Source organism: Spermophilus citellus (genome assembly GCF_964194105.1).
Source record: "Spermophilus citellus genome assembly, chromosome: 12".
NCBI lineage: Eukaryota > Metazoa > Chordata > Mammalia > Rodentia > Sciuridae > Spermophilus > Spermophilus citellus.
In genome coordinates this window covers 74,754,997-74,780,200 of record NC_138198.1, presented here as the reverse complement: position 1 = coordinate 74,780,200, position 25,204 = coordinate 74,754,997, and the positions used below count along the sequence as shown (strand labels likewise).

General features: G+C 36.4%; 1 protein-coding gene across 1 annotated transcript in view; it reads right to left on the bottom strand.

The window, feature by feature from the left end:
• The window catches only part of L3MBTL4 (L3MBTL histone methyl-lysine binding protein 4), a 450,379-nt gene that overhangs the window by 364,047 nt on the left and 61,128 nt on the right, over positions 1–25,204 (bottom strand). Inside the window, exon 2 of the mRNA XM_081263742.1 lies at positions 22,216–22,267. The gene's annotated coding sequence lies outside the window, so the exon portion shown is untranslated. The remainder of the gene's footprint in view (positions 1–22,215; positions 22,268–25,204) is intronic.

The window sequence follows — 25,204 nt, the reverse complement described above, 5'->3', positions numbered from 1 at the left end:
GAGAGGTGTGTTAAAGTCACCCAAGATTATTATGTTGTGGTCAATTTGACTCTTGAACTTGAGAAGAATTTGTTTTATGAATATAGCTGCACCATTGTTTGGGGCATATATATTTATGATTGTTATGTCTTACTGGTGTATGGTTCCCTTGAGTAGTATATAGTGTCCATCTTTATCCCTTTTAATTAACTTTGGCTTTATTTGATATGAGTATGGAGACCCCTGCCTGCTTCCACAGTCCATGTGAGTGGTATGATTTTTCCCAACCTTTCACCTTCAGTCTGTGTATGTCTTTTTCTATCAAATGCGTCTCCTGTAGGCAGCATCTTTTTAATTCAATCTGCTAGCCTATGTCTTTTGATTGGTGAGTTGAAGTAATTAACATTTAGGGTCACTATTGAGACACGGTTTGTATTTCCAGCCATATTTGTTTATTTCTGTTATTTAACTTGACTTGGTTTTCCTCTTTGGTTAGTTTTCTTTTAGTGTACTATCTCGCTCTGCTGGTTTTCATTCTTGTGTTTCATTTCCTCTTCAAGAGTCTGAAGCTTAGTTTTGCTGGATACAAGATTCTTGGTTGGAACCCATTAACTTTCAGAGTTTGAAATATGTTGTTCCTGGATCTTCTAGGTTTCAGGGACTGGGTTGAAAAATTTGCTGTCATCCTAATTGGTTTACCCCTATAAGTAATCTGATTCCTTTCTCTTGTGGCTTTTAAAATTCTCTCCTTCTTCTTTATGTTGAGCATTTTCATTATAATGTGTCTTGGTGTGGATCTCTTGTGATTTTGCACATTCGTTGTCCTATAGGATTCTTGGATTTGGATTTCCATTTCATTCTTCATGTCTGGAAAGTTTTCTGATATTATTTCATTGAACAGATTGCTCATTCCTTTGGTTTGGACCTCTATGCCTTCCTCTATCCCAATAACTCTTAAATTTGGTCTTTATAGGCTATCCCATATTTCTCGGATACTCTGCTTGTGGATTCTTATCATTTTCACTGTGCTGTCTATGTTCTATTCAAGATGATATACTTTGTCCTCGTTGTCTGATGTCCTATCTTCTTAGTGGTCTACTCTGCTTGTGATACTGTCATTTGAGATTTTAATTTGGTTTATTATTTCTTTCATTTCAAGGATTTCTCTTTGGTTTTTTGTATAACCTCTATAAAAAAGAATAAAATTGGTAGATTCATGTTTTATGATTTCTCAACTTACATAAAGCTAGAGAAGTCAAGGCAGCTGGTAGTGGCATAAGGATAGACACATAGACCAAATAGACAGAGATTCTAAAATAAACTCTTAAATTTATGGTCAGCTGATTTTTGACAATGGTGCTAAATCTACTCGTGGGAAAGGAATAATCTGTTCAACAAATGTGCCAGGACAAATGGACATCCATATGCAAAAGAATGAAGTTGGACTCCTACCTCAAACATATACAAAAATTAACTCAAAATAGATCATAGACCTAACCTAAAACCATAGAACAACTCTTGAAGAAAACAAAGGAATAAATCTTCATGTCCTTCGATTAAGTAACAGTTCCTTAGATATGCAAGTAATAAAGAAAAATTAGGTCAAATGGACTAAAACAAAATTTAAATTTTTTTGTGCTGCAATTGACACTAAAGAAACTGAAAGGACAACCCAGAGAATGAGAAAAAAATAATTTGTGAATCACTTATCTAAATGATCACATGCATAATAAAAAAGACCAATTATAACCCTATAGTTTTTAAAAAGACAACCCTCAAAATTGGTAAAAGATTTGAACATATATTATTCTGAAAGAGATGTACAAAAGCCAGTAAGAACATGACAAAGTGATCAATATCATTAATCAGTAGGGAAACAGAAATCAAAAATTTAACAAAAATACTACTTAACATCTATTAAGACACCTATAATCAACAAGGCAGAGAATAACAAGAATATGGAAAAGCTGGAAACTTTGTATATTTTTGGTGGAAAACAAAATAGCACTGCTACTTTCAAAATCAGTTTTTCAACTTCTCAAAACATTAATCAAAATTATCCATTAATTTCACTCCTAGAAATACACTCAAGAAAAATGAAAACACATGTCTACACAAAAATTGTACTTTGGCAGCATTATTCATAATAGTCAAAAAATGAAAATAACACCGAATTTGTAAGATGGAACATCATTCATAAATACAAAGAAATGATGCACTGAAACATGTTACAACATGGGGAACAGTAGAAACAGTGAAAGAAGAGAGTCACAAAAAGGCCACATAGTATATGATTCTATTTACATGAATCATATAAATGTCCAGATTTAGCACATCTATAGAGGCAGAAAGAAGATCACTAGGTTCCCTATTTCTGGGTGTGAAGGAGAAAGAAGAAGACTGTTAATGGGCATTAGCTGGTTTTTGGAAAGGATAAAATGCTCTAAAATAGACTTGGAGATCATCAAGAAACCCTGTCTGTAAAAATGCTAAAAAGCAATACATTGTACATTTTGGATGTGTGAATCATAGATTTCTTGATTTTATCTCTAGGAAGCTCTTTTTAAATGTAGCCATTATTTCTCAACAGATTTACAAATGGCCAACAAGTATATGAAGAGCCACAATGAAATATCATCTCACCCCAGACAGAATGGCTACTGTAAAAAAGTAACATAAAACAATAAAGTGCTAGCAAAGATACAGAAAAGTGGTAAGTCTCCTACGTTGGAAATGTAAATCAGGAAAGCCATTATGGGAATCAGTACTGAACTTCCTCAGAAAACTACAAATAGAACTACCATATGGATCCAGCAATTCCACTAGTGGATATACACCAAAGGAAAGGAAATCAGTATGGTAAAAAAAAAAAATACCTATACTCCATATTTATTGCAGCACTACTGACAGTATTCCCAAATACGGAATCAAAGTAGGTGTCCACTGACAGATGAAAGGATAAAGAAAATGTGGTATATGTATGCAACAAAACATTATTCAACCATGCAAAAAACTGAAATCATTTGCAGCAATATGGATGTTACTGGGGGACACTATGTTAAGAGACATAAATCAGGCATAGAAAGACAAATACCACATGTTCTCACTTATATATGTAAGCTAAAAATGTTGATCTCATAGAAGAGAAGAGTAGAATAGTGGTTGGTTACCAGAGGCTATAAAGGATGTGGGAAAGAGGGTGGTTCACAGGGACACAGTTAGAAAGGAGGAATGACATCTAATGTGCTACAACATGGTAGGGTAACTTTGGTTGACAACATTTAATGTATATTTCAGAAAAGCCAGTAGAAAGGATTCTGAGTACTGCTAACACAAAAACTATTTGCGGTGATAGTTATCACTGCAATTATCCAATTATCCTGATCTTGCCATATATGTTGTATAGACCTACTGTGTCCCATAAACACATACAAGTATTATGCATCAACTAAAACAAAAATAAACATTTTTAAAAATAAAAATAAAGTGTACTCATTGATATAAGAAAAGTAAACTTTCTGAAGAGAGAGAATAGACTGAGCCTGAACATAAGCAAACAATTAAAAGTGAATTGGAAGATGGACTGAAAAGTTCATGGAATGACAAGCAAAAAGAATTCAAAATGTTTAAATGAGACAAAAGAGATTTGTCAAATGTTGTAAATACCACAGTCATGCTAAAATTAACTTATAAATCAATATAATTCCAATTAAAACCCTAGTACCAATTTTCAGGGAATTTATCAAGCTTTTCTTTAAATGGAGAAATAAAAGATAAAAAGTAGATAAGAACATCTACGTGAAAATATTTATATCATCATTCATCCTTATAAAGCACAATTATTAAGACACTGTGGTATTTGGGCAGAGATAGGCAAACAAATCAATTAAATAGGTGAGAAGGCCCTGAAACAAAAAGACATATAGGAAAACATGGTTATCAGAGGAGGTATTATAAATTATTAGAGAAAAACAAATATAAGAATACATGATTCTGTCACAAGTCTTTTAGTCATATCCTCAGGTCAAAGAAAAATTTAGAATTTCCCTCTATTGCTTTCTTTCCCATCACACATGAATCTCACCAATCATCATAATATCACAACAGAAACTGTCTCCAATTGTCTGCATCCTTGCTAGAGTGACTGTTATCCAACTTATAAAGTGGATCAAACTGGACACTTACAAATAACCTTTCAATTATTTAACTGAATTTTCTCTTGGTAGTTTGTGAGACTTAATACATATAATGAAGATGAAAGAGTGGAACACAGTGACAATGAATGCCAGCTCTTCTCTTCTACCTCCTCCTGCTCAATCCTTCCCCTTTGCCTTCCCTTCCTTTCCTGAGCAACTTTATCCTAAAGCTTGTGGGTGGAGAGAGCGTGTTGGTATCTCCACCAGGGTGGAAAGATCCATACAGTCCAAGTAATGATGCCAGAGTCCAATCAAGATGAGGTGGAGGGATTTGCTGGTAAGGGGGAGAGTGTGATAGGGAGTTGAAGTGTGCTGGGGTAAGTGAACACATACTCCCACCTCTACATTGAAGGAGAAGCGATGCCTCAATTGCATTGAGCTCACCAACCACACCTACAGCAGATCTTGACTTCTAAATAACAATTCTTTTTAAAAGGACTTGTTTCCTTGAAGGAAATAACTAGCTTCAAGTGTTGATCAAGGGAAGAAAAAAATAAAAATAAGTTTTGAATTGTTGCTCAAATACCGTTTGAAGTAATCCTCCACTGATAGCTATCATTATTAATGTTATTATTGACAATATTGTTTCTTATAGAACAGATACCACATTAATCATTACATATGCATCAAATTACTACTACTCAGTAATTTATTCAACTTAACTTCAGTATAATATATATATATATATATATATATATATATATATATATATATATATATATATATATAATACATCTTTGGTTATATGCAGAGTAAAATAATTGTAAAGCAATACAAACAATGCTCAGAATAAACAGAAATAATAAACATATGAAAAGAAACTATCACTAGAAATCAGGAAAAGTATATTTTAAAGAATATATCCTCTTACTCCTATGAATGTGACTGCAAACATGAAGGCTCATCAAGTGTTGGAGAAAATGTGAAGCAACAGGAACACTTGCAGATTGCTGAGGAAGTGTGAGCTAATCCAACCACCTTACAGAGGAAGCACATGGAAATCTGGATGGAGAACATAGTTGTTCACTTTTTAAATTTCTATGCTTCATTGCACTTTAAAAATATTTACAGTAAATAGTAGCTGGAAATTTTCTATGTTTTCATATTTACTTCTTTAAAGGCTTCATTTGTCATGAAATATTATCATCAAGTAATAAAATTATACATTCATTGGTTCTGCATCCATGAGTCAACCATGGATGGATTCAAATAATCAGAGATCATAAATATTTGGGATAAAAAATTTCAGAAAGTTCCAAAAATCAAATTTTGGATTTTCCACATGCTGTGTTCTACTATGAATCCACATGAATACAGTAAGACATTGTATGAGGTATTATAAGCAATTATGTCAGTTCTTTTGTCACTATGGTTGGCTGATTCCATTGCTAAGGGGCTGGGGTAAAACAGAACATTAAGACAGAACAGAGGGGCTGGGGATGTGGCTCAAGCGGTAGCGCGCTCGCCTCGCATGCGTGCGGCCCGGGTTCGATCCTCAGCACCACATACCAACAAAGATGCTGTGTCCGCCGAAAACTAAAAAATAAATATTAAAATTCTCTCTCTCTCTCTCTCTCTCTCTCTCTCTCTCTCTCTCTCTCTCTCTCTCTCTCTCTCTTTAAAAAAAAAAAAAAAAAAAAAAGACAGAACAGAAGAGTGTGGCAGAGGAAAGCTACTTAGTTCATGGCAGCCAGGAAGAGCCAGGAAGGAGAGAGAAGAGAGATGGGGGAGAGAAGGGAAGGGAGACAGAGAGGGAAGGGACAGGAACAAGATACAATACCCAAGGGCACATCCCTAGTGACTTACTTCCTCTGGCCATATCCCCACCTACCTACAGTTTTTACCACCTCCCAGGAATCCATTCAATTTCTTAATCCTCTGATAAGGTTAGAGTCCTCAGGGCCCAATCATTTCTTAAAAGCTCCACCTCTGAACATCCTAAATGGAGATCTGCCTACACTACATGAGCTTTTAGGGGATATTCAAGATCCAAACCATGCAGTAATCTAGAGATGAAATATAGTTCATAAGAGGATCTCATGTAAAGAGTGGGCATCCAAGTATTTGGGTATTCATGGAAAGTTGTAGGACCAATGTTTTACAGATATAAGAAATGACTCAAAATTAACCACTTAATCAGAAACACAAGAAACAACTGGGATACTTAACAAATCATAACTAGTTTCATCCCTGCATCAGTTATTCCCATGTGCCAAGTGACAGCCTCACAAAAACCCTTTTAGACTGACCTAGCCCAAGATGACAGGGCCAGTAAAAGCAAAACTAGAATTTTCCTAAATCCAAAAGTTTCACCTTAAGTAAGTAAGGACTCCACTACTGCAAAGATGGTAATGCTGCCTCTGACTACAGCCTGGAGGCGAAGCCTGTGCTTAATGCAAAAGAGGCACTTTTTACACATGTTTTTGATTGTCAGATTAAGTATGCAGATAGATGAGAGCTAAAACCAGAATCTAGGGTTTAAACAACAGATCACTTCATATCTTATTGAGAAAGACAGGCCATATTCATTACAATCTTTTTTCCAACAAAGGCCACTCTAAAGCCTTGCAAAATTAAATGTTCACTAGTGTCACAACACTAATCACTGTTCAAATAAATATACACCAAAATATACACCTTCCAGAAATATCTTTAATACACTAGCACCTGAATCATGACAACTGACACTGCTGCCTAATACAACATATTACACTAAATGACATGCAACCCTCTTACTTAGAGAAATAAAATCAAATCATTTTGGTACTAAAGCATGTCTCTGCTGAATACTTCAAGTACAGCATCAGATATTTGTGAGTTCTATTAATTAGAATTTTCACTAGGTAAACAACAACTAGTACTACCAAAACTTTCTCCAATCTGATAGGAGGACCGGAAAGAAAACTGGCTGGAATAGTGAAAAAAAAAGTCAACTAATAACAAGTTTTAGATCTGATTCCAGGTTACTGGAAATGAGAACAAGTTAAATCACATCCTCAAGAAATCTGGTCCACACTGAACAGACTGTGGGGCTCTTGAAGAAAATGACATAATTTGTAGAATGTGTTCTTTCTTTAACTGAAATATAACATGCATGCAAGAAAAGATTAGTGTGCAGCTTCATAAATTTCTAGGCATAAATGCATGTAACTAGCAACCAAATCCAGAAATAGAACATTGTGAGTGTATCTTCTCCATCAAGGATCATCTTTGAAACTTCTAATACAATACATTACTTCCTCCTCTTTTTATATGCTATGTAAATTGTAATTCTCAGTATTCACTGAATTTTATGTCTGATCTCCTTTGTTAACATCACGTTTGTGGCAATAATTCATACAGTTGCATGTACATGTAGACAGTCCATTCTTACTGTTGCAAACTACTGTAGAGTGTGTAAAACAAATTTGTCCATGTATCTAATGGATGTTTGAGTAATTTCCAGGTTAGGGGTATTATAAATAGCACTACTTGAACATTCTACTATATCTCTTCTGTTGAAATGTATGTTCAGTACATTTCTGTTAAGTCCATCTGGAGGAATGGAATTTCCAAGCCATCACTATGCAAATTACTTTCCTACCTACTGTTGCTGCAAATTACCACAAACAAGGTAGCTTAAAACTTACAGCTATGGGTCCTACATAGACCCCAGTCCTACATTTTAGTAAGCTCAAATCAAGGTGTCAACAGGGCTATGTTCCTTTCTTCAGGATCTAAGGAAGAAGACTCTTTTCTTGCCTTTTCTAATCCCAGAGGCTGCCCTCTTGGCTCAGGGTCTCATTCTCTATGTTCAAAGCCAGGAACTGCTGGTGCAGTCTTCTTACAATACATCACCCTGACACTAATTCTTTGGCTTCCCTCTTCCACATTCAAAGGAACCACGTGATTATATGGATCAATCTCCCTATCTTAAAACAATCAGATTAGTAACAATCTGATTAGCAATTCCTTCTACAATCTAAATTTCCATGCTGCTATATAACATGATTTTGGTAATAATAATTTCATTTTATTTACTTATTTTTATGTGATACTGAGGATCGAACCCAGTGCCTCACACATCCTAGGCAAGTGCTCTACCAGTGAGCTACAGCCCCAGCCCACAACACAATTCTTTTAGCCAACTTTTTCATCAGTGTGGCCAAAAGATCTGACAAGATCACTGTGGAGGAAAATCTTATTTTGGCTGTTTCAGAGGTCTCAGTCCATAGATGGCCTACTCTATCGCTCTGGGCCCAAGGTGAAGCAGAACATCATGGTAGCCAAACATGGCAGAAGAAAGCAGCCAGGACATGCAACAGGAAGCAGAAAGAGAGAAAGAGAGAGAGAGAGAGAGAAAGAGAGATATCACTCAGCAGGGACAAAATATACACCCCAAAGACACACTACACCCCCAGTGACCAACCTTCTCCAGCCATACCTACCTGCCTATAGTTACCACACAATTAATCCATTAATCAGTGAAATAATCCACTGATGATGTTAAAGTTCTCAAATTCTAATCATTTTGCCTCTCAACATTCTTGCATTGTCTCACACGTGAGCCTTTGGACAATACGACTTATCCAAACTCTAACAATAATACGTTCACAGGCTCTAGGGAATAGGACATAGATATTGAGGGCCATAATTTTGCCTCCCATGTATGTATATAATTTGAAAGTGTTTTTAAAATTTGTATTATAAACATTTTATATTATAATAAAGCAAATTCAAGTGTCATCCTTTCTATACAGCAGCTCTAGTTTCTTCTGTGAGCCTTATGATTTTTTTCTCTAATTAGAAAAATATGTGATCTTCTAAGCACAAAAAATAAAAATTCTAAAGCACATGTCTATATAAATGAATTGCCACTTCATACAATGTAATACACTAGGGGGTTATAAAAATACAACATAATTAGGTGTCTTCTGATGAAGAGGTCAGTTAAGCGGATGTACGAGATAAAAAAAATACTAGAAAAATAAAACAAAGATATATGTATTACACATCCAAGCTCTGGATTGTTATAAAAGAGAAATATGAGAAACAAGGAGAAAATGGAGGCAACTCAGTCAGTCCCTACACCTTATGGGCTTTACTTTTTATTCCTATCTGGGGCTGGAAATTGAAGTCATAAACTACATGCATGGTTTTGAGCTAAGAAAAACTGTCTCGATCTACACAGCCAAAGCCAAGAAAAGTTGGCCCATCTTGATTAAGGACTGATAAGCCTGCCTAGGTATTAGCACGGAAGAGGACTGCCTCACTAAATTGATGGAAAAAGATTCACCATAAGTACAGGGTCCATTTCCCTCTCCCCAGCAATGTAGAAAGCTCATAACCTTGAGAGAAAAAACTCCTGTGGCAATATCTCAACAACCTGGGACACTGACTGAAACTTGCATGAAAGAACATCTCACTGAAGATGAGCTCACAGACTAAACTACAAAACACATCAGGAAATGCACCAACGTAAGAGTCAGAGGAAGAAACAAAGAAGAGAATGGATACCTAAAAAATCCTCATAAGAGGAAAAACCAAGAGGGACTTAAAAACAAGTATGTACAAACCCTGAAGCAATAAATGAAAATACTGACTCCATGAGACAAAACTAGAACATTGTTCAAATTCTTTTAATAGAATAATTCTTTATACTCATGTTGAATTCTTAGACATTTTAGAAGTAAAAACTGATAAACTGGAATTTAGAGCTGAAACATTCACCCACAATAAAGTGCAATAAAATCAAATGCTAAAAATTATGAAAGAAAATAAACAGAGTAAACTAAGAAGCCCCAACATATATCTAACAGGAGGTTTAGATGAAGAGAAATGTTTAAGAAGCAAATCCAAGCACAGTCCCCACCCTCCAGAAGTTCATAATCCAGGAGCAAAATAACTGGCCTATTTTCCAGCCCTAAAAGCAGCACAAGGAACTCCTGACTACCAGGGAAGGGCCCTGACCCTCCCACCTGGTCAGTCACTCTGCCTGCCTATCTTGTCATCAGTTTCTCCTCCCTCATATTTGAACTGACAAAACCTTGAAGCAGGGACATGATATTACCCTACAAACCTGATAGAGTCAAAGCCAAGATCAGAGATTACTTTCTTGAATTTAATTTCAGACTCACCACTGTAGGTTTTACTTTCTAATACTTTTTCAGATAAGCAGAAGAATGCGTGTGTCCTAAAGACTGCCAAGCTTCTACTTTTAGTGCCCAAAAGGACATGTTATTGGTTTAGGCAACCCAATGTCCTTCTCCACTGTCCAGGTACTTAATTTTTACTTTGGGGCGCCTATTCTGAGTCCACCTGGTCCTAAGGAAGGCAGACACATCCTCCCACTACCTGCTAATCTTTCGTTTATAAACAATTAGGCATCCTTTTTGCACCAAAACCTTATCTCCTTTTGCCTGTAGGTCTTCCAAAGCCCACTCATTTGTCATTACTATCAATCCCTACTACCTGCTAATTCTCCCACTACCTGCTAATTCTCCCACTACCTGCTAATTAGTGCAGAAAGGACTAACTCAATATAATCCACCCTCATGGTTACAGTCATTGATTCAGAGATAAGTAGGTAACCCAAGCAAAACCAAAGATATCCAATTCTAGGACTCTCACTGGAGCTATCAAGTAAAACAACCCTTCCTCCAGAATTGTGTGAGCAGAATGTACTGCTGGATCTTTAGAGGCCACCAAGTAAAAAGAGAGATTCACTGAAGTCATACACCTCCCAAAAGAAGGAAGACCAGAATGTTGAAGGTGATGATCTCCCAAATACAGCCATACCTGACCAAAAACCACCCAGGACTTCTCAGTTTCATGACCTTAAGTCAGTTTGAGTTACGTTTCTGTCCTTTGTAACTGATATATTCCAGACTAATAAAAATTATGAAGCAGTGGTAGTTGCAGCAAGAGGACTGTTGCTCTATAAATTGGTTCCCAATTTAAAATACTGAGAAAGATTTAGATTATAATACCAATATTACTCTGCCTCATTGACCATATCCTACTTTGTGAATCCAACCTACATTTGCCCTTCTGACCAACTTTAAGGGAACTCACAAAATTATAAACAACAATTTAAGACAAAGTGACTTCTTATTAATAAAAATGTAAGAAAATACATTTACAACTTTAAGAGAATTAAAAGGTGACACAAAATAAACATATCAATTAATGTTTTAAAAGGTAGGAATTGATAATAATGAGAAATAAGTGGGCTTTGGTAGATGTACAGGCAAAAGGAGATAAAGTTTTGGTGCAAAAATGCACCTGTTTATAAACAAAATATTAGCAGGTAGTGGGAGGATGTGGGGTGGGGCCACAGAGATGCTCACCTATGTGCTTATATAACTTGGAGCATATTCTTAGCAAATCAATGAAAACAAGACAACTTCTTTCAGTCATCCACTGTCAGGGTTTCTTATGCCTCTTTATGTTCCTAGTCACTCAATAATGTTACAATGATCTCCCTCATAACCCTGAACATCAAATATTAATGTCAAGCAGTAGACTTGTCTTTTCTTTTCATTCTTTTCATCATGCAAGAAGATGCATATTATGTGTAATCCAAAATAAAGAAAACATCATGCATAAAATTGCCAGATAATAGTGGCCATAATATATTCCACAGCATGCCATATTTGATTGATGATAAAGTACATTTTGTACAGTTTAATGCTTCTCAAAAAGATAGTCCTGCTTTGCTGCCAGCCAGGTAGCAGTCCTTATGTAATTTTCACTGCCTGCCCAAGCAGACTTGGCTGTGTCTTCTGGCAGCTTGACAAATCAACTTTTAATAACCCTTTGTGGCTGTGGTCAATACACCCTTTGCATGTCCCCTGAAGAAGGAATAGGGGAGTCCTAGTTATTGTCAAGTGGATCATCTGATGATACCATCAAAATGTGAAGAATGAATGGCAACAGCCTGGAAGAAAAGGCTAATCGTGTGCTGGGGCAGTAACTTAGTGGTAGAGCACAGGACTAACTTGTCTGAGGCACTGGGCTCCATTCTTAGCACCACATATAAGCAAAGATCCCATCGACAACAAAAAATATATCAAAAAAAAAGCAACTCATTAGGACTACAGAAGAGCTGGACAATGAATGCAACCAAAAAATTTAACATATACAAAAATGCACCAACAAAAATAAATTTTAAAAGCCATTTCAACAGATAATTAGGTGGTAGCTGAGTGACTGACAGAGCACTACTGTCTCCTGAAAAGCAGCTTTAATTCCTTTTTCAAGGAAGCATTCTGTACCTCAAAGGAAATTCTGAGAGTCAAGATGGTGGATTAGAGGAAGACTGCATTTCCAGTTGCTCTATGACTCAAGATTCAAGCAGCAGGAATACTGCTCACTGGTGAGAAGTGTGAAAGGGGGAATCCACTGAAATTCACTGCCATCCATATAGAGTCTCTTAGAGACTCAGAAACCCAGGTACACTGAACAAAGAAATAGAAGGAATACCTGGGAACCAAGCCAGTAGTGGACACCTGAACAACACTGGTTCACCACAGAGGGGAGGGATAACAGAAACAGGAGAAACACAATGACCAGATCTGGCACAGATAAATCTGTGGAACAGAACAGCAAACTGAACTTAGGTATCCAGAGGCTAAACTGTGAACTGGTGTTTGAAAAGTGCTCTGTGCTTCTCAACTGGCAGTGCAGAGCTGAGGGGAGAGCCGTCTTGAGGAGGCCATGTTGCAGCTGCTGCAGTGAAGCCAGAAGATCACATAGACATTTGCCATTGTGATCTTAGGATGGACCTAGGGGAATGTGAGTGAAATAAGCAAAAGAAGACTGAACCTGAGGATTCCAGTCAGACACTCACTTTTGCTGAGTGTGGTGGCTCATGTGACCATCTGAACTGGGTTGGGGAATCTGAACAGGTGGGTGTGATCATATTCAGAGACTTAAGGCTGGGAAGGTCATATTCATGGGCAGCAGAGTACATGGAGGATTTCCACCCACCCCCCTAGAATTCCTGGGAGGCTCCTGAGATCCAGACCCCCAGCAGAGATTTCTATCTGCTGGGCCCTAGGGGGCTGTTGATCTAATCTCTCCAAAGCAGAAACCACCCAATAATGTCCCAAAGGACTAATAAGAGCTAATTCCACCTACCAAAACACCCCTCACAGAACTCTAGAGCAGCCCCAGTTTGACAAAACCCCAGCTACCAGGAGGGTCCTATTCTGTGCACTGTTGAGAAGGGAAGCTGAGAGCTATTTGAATCAGCTTCAGTTTTAGGTCACTTCAGGGCACAGCTCAGTGAGCAACACAAAAACAGAAAGGGTTTAACAACCGCATTCTCACTCTCAGGGGTGCAAAGCCCAAGAAGAAACAGAAAAGAAGGATAGTCAGGCTAAGCAGGGAGCATCCACCCTCAGCCACAGTTCTGACAACCTGAATAGAAGCAATTCTTTCATTTTTCATTAATAATCCTTTTTCCTTCTTTTTGTGTGTGTATGTGTGTGTGTGTTCTTGCTGTGTTGATTGGTTCCTGGCTGTGGGGGAGGAGGGTTACATGGGAGGGGGTGGTCCTCTCATTTTTAGCATTTTTTTTTTTTACCATCACCATTTTTCTTTGTCTTTTAAAGGTTGGAGTTTTGTTTCTTTGGTTTTTTGTTTATTTTTTGGTTCTCATTTCTTTCTCCCTTCTTCTCCCTCTAATACCAAATTCTCTTGTTTTCTCTTTCATTCTCTCTTCAGTTTTATTTTTTCTCCTTCTCCTTTATAGCCATCACTTGAAACATCTTTTCCATTTTCACTCTGTTCACATTTTGAACATTCTAAATATTCTTTTATCTTCTAAGGCACATTTTCTTTTTTCTTAATAAACTACATTTTTGCCATCTTTAAGAATTATTTGGTTTTACTATGTTTTAATGCTGAGTAAAATTGCATTGTGTACATATGCCAATCCCCAAAAAAACAAATGCTGAATGTTTTCTCTGATATAAGGAGGCTCACTCTTAGTGGGGTAAGGAGGGGGAGCATGGGAGGAATAGATTAATTCTAGATAGGGAAGAGGGGTGGGAGGGAAAGGAAGGGGCAAGGAGATTAGCAATGATGGTGGAATGTGATGGACATCATTTTCCAAAGTATATGTATGAAGACTTGAATTGGGTGTCAATATATTTTATATACAAACAGAGATATTAAAAATTGTGGTATATATGTGTTATAAGAATTGTAATGCAAAAAAAACAAAGTACATGTATAAAGGCATGAATTGGTGTGAACATATATATACAAAGATATGAAAAATTGTGCTCTATATGTGTAATAAGAATTGTAATACATTCCACCATTGTATATTTTAAAAAAGAAAAACAATAAAACTAAAAGAAAAAGAATTATTTGGTTCACAGAATTCCCATCCCACAATTCATAATGTTGCAGTTATCAGTACTGTGGGTGGCTTAGCTGACACCTGTTCTCTAATGCCAGATCTAGTTAAAGGCTATTTATTGCTTTTGCTATTGGCCATCGCTGACCCTGCCATCCCTATTTCTGTGATAGTGTTGTGAATGTCATAGTAGACACTTGGTACTTTAACAATGTACACTGTTTGCTTCTCTTGCCTCCTTTTCTGTGAGGTGATGGGAATCTACTGGGACACTATAAGTTCACAGGGTAGATATTCTGCTGCTGAACTAAAGCCCACCATGGACAGCATACCTTGATCCAAATTGACAAATTGACCATGCTCAAACTTCAGCAATACTTTAATACAAAGTGTAGAAGAGAAAACCCTAAACTTATGAGCAGGCTTTCCAAGCAGGAACAGCTAGGGGAGTCCTCTAGTCCCACTCACAGACATCTACTCCTACAACAAAAAGAAAATTGACACAAAGGCTGTGGATACCACATCTATGAGGGGTCTCAAAAATTGTTCCCATATCCTCTTTAGAATACACAGAGTAATGAAGTGAAGAAGAGAAGCCAGTGTCACCATCATACCAAAACCAGATAAAGACAAATTGAGAAAAAAAAAAAAACCTACAGAATAACTGCCAATGAGACAGAAGCAGCAATAAAAACCTTCCAACACAGAAAATCAGATGAGTTCTCAGCTGAATTCTAATAGACCTTTAAAGGAGAACTAATGTCAATGCTTCTTAAATTATTCCATGTAATATAAAGGGATGGAACACTGCCAAATTCACTCCATGAAGCCAGTATCACCCTGATACCAAAACCAGATAAAGACATATCAAGAAAAGAAACTACAAGTCAATATCCCTGAGAAACATAAAAGCAGAAATCCTTAATAAAATATTAGCAAATCATAACATCATTTTGGTTCAGGGTTCCAAGGAGGTTTGACCATACACAAGTCAATACACATAGCTAAAATTGAGGATAAAAATCACATATCATTCAATAGATACAGAGAAAGTCTTTGACATTATTCAGCATGTACTTGTGATTAAAAAAACTGAAGAAAATTAGGAATAGAAGGAACCTACCCCAACATAAAGACTGTATACAACATCATGGTGAATATGGAAAACTGAAAGTATTTTGTTTAGTATAAGAAACAAGACAAGAATGTACACTTTCATAATTCCTATTAAATATAGTACTACAAATTCTAGACAGACCAATTAGGCAAGAGAAGGAAATAAAAGAGATAAAAAATAGGAAAGAAAGAAGTCATATTATCACTTTTTGTAGATGATATGATCCTATGCTTAGAATATTCAAAAAGCTCACAAGAAGACTACTAGAGCTAATAAAAAATTTTCAGAAAAACAGAAGGTTACAAAATCAACACACACACACACACAAAAACAATAGCTTTCCTATATAGCAATAATGAATCTGCTGAGAAGGAAATCAGTAAAACAATTCTATTCACAATAGTTTCCACAAAAAAAGAACTGAGGAATAAATCTAACTAAGGAGATGAAGTACTGCTATAATGAAACACCACTAAAATTAAAACTATAGAACACTGAAGAAAGAAATCGAAGATCTCAGAAGATGGAAAGACCTCCCATGTTCATGGATAGAAAGAATTAATTGTATTAATGGCCATACTACCAAAAATCAACATACAGATTCAATGCAATCCCCATAAAAATACCAATGACACTCTTCACAGAACTAGAAAAAAAGTCCTGAAATTCATTTGGAAGAATAAAAGAATGAAAATGGCCAGAGCAATTTTCATCTAATAAAGGAATGTCGAAGGTATCACCTAACTTCAAATTACACTTCAGAGCTATGGTAACAAAAACTGCATGGTAGAGGCATAAAAACAGACACATAGACCATTGGAACAGATTAGAAAAGAGTCAAACCTACATAGCTACAGTACTATGATCCTTACAAGTGTGCCAAAAACATCCAATAGAAAAGAGAACCTTTGTTAAAATGGTGCTGGGAAAATTGGCTATCCCTATGTAGAAGAATGAAGCTAGATTCTTATCTCTTACCCTGAATGAATGTCAGCTCAAACAGGATCAAAGACCTAGAAATCAGACCAAAAATTATGCAACTCCTAGAAGAAAAGGAAAGGTCAACACTCCAACACACAGGTGCAGGCAACAACTTTTTCAACAGAATCCTTAAGCCTAAGAAAACACACCAATAATTAAAAATGGGATTGCATCAAATTAAAAACTTCTGCACCACAATGGAAACAAGAACATGAAGAAAGAACCTGCCAAATGGGAGAAAAATCTTTGCTAGCTATTATTCTTTTTTTAAACATTTTTTAGTTGTAGATGGACATAATATCTTTATTTATTTTTATGAGGTGCTGAGGATTGAACCCAGGGCCCCACACGTGCACAGTAGGCACCCCACCACTGAGCTATAGCCCCAGCCCTGATAGCTATTATTCTAACAGAGGATTAATATCCAGAATATATAAAGAACTGAAAAAACTCAAAACCAACAAATAACCCCATTAGTAAGTAGACAAAGGGAAGTAACCAGACAATTCTCAAAAAAAAAAAAAAAAAAAGGCCAACCACACAACATCTTTAGTAATTAGGGAAAAGCAAATCAAAATTACACTGAGATTTCATTTCACTCCAGTTAGAATGGCAGCCATTAAGAACAAGAACAATAATAAATCCTGGAGAGGATATGGAAAATAAAGGAACATTTTGCACTCTTGGTAGGATTACAAATTAAAACAACCACTGTGGAAATCAGTATTGAGGTTACTCACACCACTCTCGCCATTAGACAGATCCTCTAGACAAAAGCTGAATAAAGAAACTATAGAACTCAATAACGCAATCAATAACCTACACTTAACCGACATATATAGAATATATCAACCATCATCAAGTGGATACACGTTCTTCTCAGCAGCACATGGATCCTACTCAAAGATAGACCATATATTATGCCATAGGGCAACTCTTAGTAAATATAAAGGGGTGGAGATAATACCATGCACCACATCTGATCATAATGGAATGAAACTGGAAATCAATGATAAAAGAAGGAAGGAAAAATCCTGCATCACATGGAAAATGAACAATATGTTACTGAATGATCAATGGGTTACAGAGGACATAAAGGAGGAAATAAAAAAATTCTTAGAGATAGACAATACAGACACAACATAACGGAATCCATGGGACACTAATGAACTTGGATGCAAAAATTCTCAATAAAATTCTGGCGAATCGAATACAAAAACATATCAGAAAACTTGTGCACCATGATCAAGTAGGATTCATTCCTGGGATGCAAGGATGGTTCAATATACGGAAATCAATAAATGCTATTCACCACATCAATAGACTTAAAGACAAGAACCACATGATCATCTCGATGGATGCAGAAAAAGCATTTGACAAAGTACAGCATCCCTTTATGTTCAAAACATTAGAAAAACTAGGGATAACAGGAACTTACCTCAACATTGTAAAAGCTATATATGCTAAACCTCAGGCTAGCATCATCCTAAATGGAGAAAACCTGAAGGCATTCCCTCTAAAATCTGGAACAAGACAGGGATGCCCTCTATCACCACTTCTATTCAATTTAGTTCTCGAAGTACTAGCCAGAGCAATTAGACAGACAAAAGAAATTAAAGGCATAAAAATAGGAAAAGAAGAAATTAAACTATCGCTATTTGCGGATGACATGATAATATACTTAACAGACCCAAAAGAGTCTACAAAGAAGCTGCTAGAGTTAATAAATGAATTCAGCAAAGTGGCAGGTTATAAAATCAACACGCATAAATCAAAGGCATTCCTGTATATCAGCAACAAAACCTCTGAAATGGAAATAAGGAAAACCACTCCATTCACAATATCCTCAAAGAAAATAAGATACTTGGGAATCAACCTAACAAAGAGGTGAAAGATTTATACAATCAAAACTACAGAACCCTAAAGAGAGAGATAGAAGAAGATCTCAGAAGATGGAAAAATGTACCCTGTTCATGGATAGGCAGAACTAACATCATCAAAATGGCGATATTACCCAAAGTTCTCTACAGGTTTAATGCGATGCCAATCAAAATTCCAATGGCATATCTTGTAGAAATAGACAAAGCAATCATGAAATTCATATGGAGAAACAAAAGACCCAGAATAGCAAAAGCAATTCTAAGCAGGAAGTGTGAATCTGGAGGTATAGCGATACCGGAGGTCAAACTGTACTACAAAGCAATAGTAACAAAAACAGCATGGTACTGGTACCAAAACAGGCGGGTGGACCAATGGTACAGAATAGAAGACACAGAGACTAATCCACAAAGTTACAACTATCTTATATTTGATAAAGGGGCTAAAAGCATGCAATGGAGGAAGGATAGCATCTTCAACAAATGGTGCTGGGAAAATTGGAAATCCATATGCAACAAAATGAAATTGAATCCCTTTCTCTCGCCATCCACAAAAATTAACTCAAAATGGATCAGGGAGCTAGATATCAAATCAGAGACACTGCGTCTGATAGAAGAAAAAGTTGGATACGATATACATATTGTGGGGTCGGGCTCCAAATTCCTTAATAGGACACCCATAGCCCAAGAGTTAACAACTAGAATAAACAAATGGGACTTACTTAAACTAAAAAGTTTTTTCTCAGCAAGAGAAACAATAAAAGAGGTAAATAGAGAGCCTACATCCTGGGAACAAATTTTTACCCCTCACACCTCCGATAGAGCCCTAATATCCAGAATGTACAAAGAACTCAAAAAATTAAACAATAAGATAACAAATAACCCAATTAACAAATGGGCCAAGGACCTCAACAGACACTTCTCAGAGGAGGACATACAATCAATCAACAAGTACATGAAAAAATGCTCACCATCTCTAGCAATCAGAGAAATGCAAATCAAAACCACCCTAAGATACCATCTCACTCCAGTAAGATTGGCAGCCATTATGAAGTCAAACAACAATAAGTGTTGGCGGGGATGTGGGGAAAAGGGCACACTTGTACACTGCTGGTGGGGCTGCAAAATGGTGAGGCCAATTTGGAAAGCAGTATGGAGATTCCTGGGAAAGCTGGGAATGGATCCACCATTTGACCCAGCTATCGCACTTCTCAGACTATTCCCAGAGGACCTTAAAAAAGCGCTCTATAGGGATACGGCTGCATCAATGATTATAGCGGCACAATTCACAATAGCTAGACTGTGGAACCAATCTAGATGCCCCTCAATAGATGAATGGATAAAAAAAAATGTGGCATATATACACAATGGAGTATTATGCAGCACTAAGAAATGACAAAATCATAGAATTTGCAGGGAAATGGATGGCATTAGAACAGATTATGCTAAGTGAAGCCAGCCAAGTCCTAAAAAACAAATGCCAAATGTCTGCTTTGATATAAAGAGAACAACTAAGAACAGAACAGGAAGGAAGAACAGGAGGAAAAGACTACAGTAAACAAAGACGAATGGGGGGAGAGAAACGGGGAGAGAAGGGAAAGCACATGGAAATGGTAGGAGACCTTCAATGATACACAAAATTATAAGAGGTTATGAGGGGCAAGGGGGATGGAAAAAGAGGGAGAGAATTGAACAACAGCAGGGGAGGTAGAGAGGGAAGATGGGAGGGGAGGGGAGGGGAGGGGGGATAGTAGGGGATAGGAAAGGTAGCAGAATACAACAGTCACTAATATGGCATTATGTAAAAATGTGAATATGTAACAGATGTGATTCTGCAATCTGTATTTGGGGTGAAAATGGGAGTTCAAAACACAATTTGAGTCAAATGTATGAAAGATGATATATCATGAACTATGTAATGCTTTAAATAATCAATAAAAAAAGACAAAAAAAAAGAATAAATGTCAGCATACTGTAACTATACATGCATACTTATGTTTACAGTAGCACAATTCACAATAGCCAAACTATGGAACCAGCCTAGGGTTCTGTCAATGGATGAATGGATAAAGAAAACATAGTATATATACATAATGGTACTTTATACACCCATAAAGAAGAGTGTTGATTGCGTCATTTGCAGAAAAATAGATGGAACTTGAGAACATTATGTTATGCAATAATATATACATAATGGTACTTTATACAGCCATAAAGAGGAGTGTTGACTGCATCATTTGCAGAAAAATAGATGGAACTTGAGAACATTTTGTTATGCAATAAACCAAACTCAGAAAGTTAATGGTAATACGTTTTCTCTCATATGTGGAGCTAGAGAGAAAAAAAGGGAAAGATAGTAAAGGAGATCTCATGAAAATTGAAGGGAGATCAGTAGAGTAGAGAAAAGGGACCACGGGAAAGGAGGAAGTGAGAGAAAAGGGAAACTCTGGGGGATTATATTCACCAAATTATATTGTTATATTATGCACATGAATAAATATGTCACAACAAGTCCAATCATTATTTATAATTAATTAAAATGCTCCAATAAAATATGAGGGGAAAATCCATTTTAACTTCACACAAAGCATTTAACAAAACCAACTATATGATGGGTCACAAAGCAAACTTCAAAAAACTTTAAAGAAATTATTGTTATTCAAAATATACTCCCAGGACACAATGAAATTAAGCAAGAAATTAGTAAGAAGTATTTAGATAGAAAATCCTGACCTGCATGGAAACTGAATAGGATATTAGTACAATGATCAAAGAATAATCACAACAGAAATCTGTAAATATCTTGAACTGAATTATAATTCAGACATGATATACTGGAATTTGTGAGATGCACCTAAAATTGGTGCTTTGAAAAAAAAGTTATAGCCTTATCAAAAAGCTAGAAAAAGAACAGAAAATCAAATAAAAAGAAAGCTGAGAAAAAGAAATAATGAATAGAAGAAACCATGAATGGGAATAAAATGTACAATAAGATAATTCAACAAAGTCAAATGTTTATTCTTTGAAAAGATTAATGAAAGTGATAAATTCTTGGGCCTGGGGTTGTGACTCAGCAGTAGAGTGCTCACCTAACCCGTGCGAAGCCCTGGGTTCGATCCTTAACATCACATAAAAATAAATAAAGATATTGTATCCAATAAATAAATAAATAAGAAAATGGTAGACTCTCAGCAAGACTGAAAAAACTACAAATTGACACCCTATGTCAGGCAAGGGTAGGGAGAACATGACTACAGACCTTATAGATATTAAAAATATAACACATCATAAACAACTTTTCAGAAATAAATGGGGCAAATTACATTCAAAGTACCAATCTTTTTAAACCAAAACAAGCTAAAGAAAAAGTTGATATTCTGAATACTTCTTCCTCATTAAAAAATTGAATCACTCAATCACTTCCTATAAAGAAAACTCTAAGCCAGACAGCTTCACAGGTGATTCTTCCAAATACTTAAGGAAGAACTAATACAAAACTCACATTCTTCCAGAGACAAGAAAACAAATATCCATCTCAATCTGTTTATAAACCAATAATATTAGTCTCAAAATCTGACAAGGACAGTTCAAGAAAATTACAGACCAATATTTTACAAACATGGATGCAAAAGTTCATTTTAAAAAGGGGAAGAATATAAGTTAGATAATAGAACACCTTATATCTCCACAGGAACACCAATTCTGGCAAATACTTACCTACAAAAAGACCTTTCCGACAGACCTGGAGTTTAGTTGGGTTTCCAGAAACCTGATGAGGAAGAAAAATACTGAGAATGAATACACTGAGGAGCCGAAAGAAGACAAGTTTCACTGTACCTACATCATTCCTTTCCCCAAGGTAGCACAGCTGTGTGTTGAGAGGGGGCGGTCTTGGCCCACAATCTCTCCCACTGGAGAAGCTAAGAGCAAAGTGAACTGCTAGCTTCCACAGCCTTGTGGGCCTTTTTCAGTAGAATCAGATCGGTCTCACTTAACCCAGACCACTGAAGAAATCAGCACAACTGAATAATATTGGGAGCAGCTGGGAGCAGGACAAGGGTTAGAAGCTCACAGCGACCACATGGATCACAACCACTATCAGTGGATCCTTCTAACCAGTTTTCATACTCCATCAAAAGGCCCACCCACAAATCCCAGAGGATTACTTGCCTGTTCACCCTCTCAACCAGTGGATCTGTGCCACCAGCACACCATGTATCCCCTCATAGTCAGCACCCATGGATACCTATGAATACCCTATACAGTCTCACAGATGGTGCACATGAGCTCCATGCAGACAGCACACACATCAGCGGGTGGCTGTGGTATAGAAAGAACATTGATATCTACCTAACCTATACACCAAAAGGAAATCCAGATGTACTATATGGATCCAAATGTCAAAGGTAAAACAACAAAGCTGTTGGGGTTTAGATGTGAGGCATCCTCCAATTTCACATGTGAGATGATGCAAGATGCAAGAAAGTTTAGAGGTGAAATGGGTTATGAAAGCCTTAACCTAACTGGTGTGTTAATCTACTGATAGGGATTAACTGAGTGGTAACTGCAGGCAGGTAGGTGTGACTGGAAGAAGTAAGTCACTGGGGACTTTCCTTTAGGGTTTATATTCTGTTCTGTTTAGTGCAGCTCGCTAGTTCTCTGCCTCTTGGTGGTGATGTCCTGAGCTGCTTTCCTCCACCACACACACACACACACACACACACACACACACACACCTATTCCTAATTAATACCCAACAAAATTAACATATTCACCCAAAGACATAAAAGACATATACAAGAATATCTATAGCTGAACTGTTCCTAATATATCAAACTAGTAACAATCAAAAAGTCCATTTATAGGATAATGAATAAATTGCAATATATTTTTAAAATAAAATGCTATACAGAATTTTTTAACTGCTACACAAATGATTTCACAAACACTATGCTAAGCATAAAAAAACAGAAAGGAAATATTACCTACTGTTCTATTTTAGTAATATAAACTCAAGAACACACAAAATCAATCTAGGGAGGAAAATCACTCATAGTGAGATGAGACACTGGAAGAAGTGAGTACAAGAGCAAAAGGGGGTAACTTTGGTCCTGATAATATACTGTTTCTTTTTTACATATATACTTTTTACTGTTATTGTTATCTATGATTGTGCACAGGGGAGCACAACTTTTCATATCTCTGGTTGTATACAATGTACATTCACACCATTCATGTCTTCATAGATGTACTGAGGGTCATGATGTCCATCTCATTCCACCATCTTTTCTACCCCCATTCCTTCTCCCTTCCTGTCCCTCCTCTTTGCCCTATCTAGTTTGTCTAAGCCTCCCATGATCCCCTTCCCAACCCAACTATGAATCAGCCTCCTTATATCGGAAAAAACATTTGGCATTTGGGTTTTGGGGGATTGGCTAAATTCAGTTAGCATTTTATTTTCCAACTCCATCCATTTTCCTGCAATTGCCATGATTCTATTCTCTTTTGTTGCTGAGTACTATTCCATTGTGTATATATGCCACATTTTCATCTATCAGAGGGCATCTAAGTTAGTTCCACAATTTAGCTATTGTGAATTGTGCTGCTATAAACATTGATGTGGCTGTGTCCCTGTAGAATGCTGTTTTTAATTCCTTTGGGTATACACTGAGGAGTGGGATAACTGGGTCAAGTGGTGGTTCCATTCCCAATTTTCCAAGGAATCTCCATACTGCTTTCCAGATTGGCTGCACCAATTTGCAGTCCCACCAGCAGTGTTAGGAGTATGCCTTTTCTCCCACATCCTCTGAGTGCTATTTTTCCACATACGTTCATTTTGTAAAAATTAATTGAGCTATATTATTATATGTACTTTTGTGTATATATTTAGTTTAATAAAAGGTTATTTTAAAAGTTTATTGATTCAACAAATGGCATGAGAAAACTGGATACCAACATGCAAAAAAATGAGGTGGTTCCCTTACCTTCTTATGTCACATACAAAAATTCAAAATGGATCAAAGACCTAAACACAACAGCTATAACAATAAAACTCTTAAGAGAAAACACACCTGAAGACCTGTTTGACTTGAATTGGCAATGCCACATTACCAAAAACAAACAACAAAAGAAATACACAAATTAGATTTCATCAAAATTAAAAATACTTATGCATCAAAGAACACTATCAAGAGAATGAAAAGGCAAACCATGTAATAGAAAATATCTGCAAATAATGTATCTCATAAATTATTAATATCTATAAGATATCAAGAGCTTATAAAATTCAACAGCAAACAAGCAATTCAACCTAAAAATGGACAAAGGACTTAAATAGACATTTCTTCAAAGAAGATGACCAATGGTCAAAAAAGCTTATGGTGGGGCAGAGGTGGGTAGGGAAGAAAGAAGGAACTTTGTATTGTGCAAAGGGGAATGAGGGAAGGTATGCAGATGGGAAGAAAGGACAGTGAATGAGACTGACAATATTAGTCATACACATGTATGATTACACTACAGGTGTGACTCTGCACCATGTTCAGCCAGAGGAATGAGAAGTTGTGCTCCATTTGTGCATAATGTGCCAAAATATTAACAAGTTATGTATAATTGATTAAAACAAATAAAAAAGACATAAAAACATTAAATAAAGTAAAAAATAAAATAAAAGCATATGAAAAGATGCTCAAAGTGCACTTATAATTAG